Genomic DNA, 1,393 nt, shown 5'->3' with positions numbered 1-1,393 from the left:
TCTCTTGAATTGCCTTAAGTAGTGGGATGTTTATGAAAAGATTGCTAAGTTTTGCCATAAATTTTCTCAATTTGTCACTCTCTTCCTTTTTATGCAAACATTGAGGAAATAGAGGAGGAACATGAATGGATGGCTTTGCTTCTCCTTGAAGCTTTTCATATTCGACCACTTTCTCATTACTTTTATATAGCTTTGTCTCATCATTTGCATTTCTTCTTTGAGATGTCACCTCCTTTGCCTTGGTCTTGGGCATATTTTCACTTACCTCTCCTCTAAGGGGTTCTTTAAGTGCTTTCCCACTTGAAGTGACAATTGCTAGGACTTGTGCTTTATTCTTTAGGTCTTCTAGCCCTTGCATTTAGTTGCATGGAGATTTTCCAGACTTGGGTCTCCAATTTTTATATGGAGGCAGAGTAAGACACCAACGTTTGTGAGAGTACATAGAAGTCACCTTTCAACTCACAGACCATATTATCGTACCTTCAACTCTACTCAAGATTTGTGCCAAAATATATTCGGCCTTGAACTTTTTGGGGTCAATGACATTTGACTCCTTGGACATAGCCCTATCATGAGGAGGAATGTAGTGGTCATAGTCACATTCCCTATCTCTTCAATCTTTATCTTAGTCTTAATCCATCTAACTTTTATTCCCACCTTGCCTTTGATAGGCAGGGCGGGAACCTCTTGAGTAGTTTGCCAAGTATCGAATTTCTTCATCCAACTTCTTTGCCTCATCATCATCTTCATAAGGCTTTAATGTTACGACACTTACCACTTTCGTGGGTACTCCCATAACATGTTTTGTTAGAAGCTCAAGCTGGGTCATCATCTTTGCCATGTTCTCCTCCTTCTTCTCTTCTTGTTTTCTTTGCTGATTGGTCACCACGAAGGAAGTAAAAGGGATTTTAGTAGCATCATCCCTGATTTTATATGGATACTTCACCTATCAGTTGGAAAGCCGCAAGATGATACAATTTTATAATAGATCCACCCACTGCATTATCCACAACCATTTTGTTCAATAGGTCAAGATATCTATAGAAATCTATAGGAGCATCTTATCGGGGAAATCATGATTTGGGCATTGGGCTAGCTTTTCATTAAAACTCTCTCACACTTCAAATAATGGTTCTCCATTCAATTGTCGAAAGTTTACAATCTCATCCCGCTTTGAAGCATTTTTAATGGTGGGAAGTATCAAGCAAGGAACACCATGGTAAGCTCTTCCCAACAGGTGATTGAGATGGGTGGGACTGAGAGAAACCATAAAACCGCCTTGCCATTAGTGAAAATGGGAAGATTCAAAGTCATATAGATTCTTCTGTAGTATGCGCTATGTTAAATGGCACACGAACTTCCATAAAGTTTTTCAAATGAACATTTGGGTCCT

At 39.1% G+C, this 1,393-nt stretch overlaps 1 non-coding gene across 1 annotated transcript; it reads left to right on the top strand.

The window, feature by feature from the left end:
* Window positions 1-1,071: 1,071 nt before the first annotated feature.
* Window positions 1,072-1,174, top strand: LOC124897353. The gene has a single exon (XR_007054075.1). It is a non-coding gene; the product is annotated as a small nucleolar RNA R71 (small nucleolar RNA).
* Window positions 1,175-1,393: the final 219 nt, after the last annotated feature.

Source organism: Capsicum annuum, chromosome 3 (genome assembly GCF_002878395.1).
Source record: "Capsicum annuum cultivar UCD-10X-F1 chromosome 3, UCD10Xv1.1, whole genome shotgun sequence".
In the NCBI taxonomy this organism is placed as follows: domain Eukaryota; kingdom Viridiplantae; phylum Streptophyta; class Magnoliopsida; order Solanales; family Solanaceae; genus Capsicum; species Capsicum annuum.
Note: the sequence above shows the minus strand (reverse complement) of the source record. Positions and strands in the feature narration are given on the sequence as shown.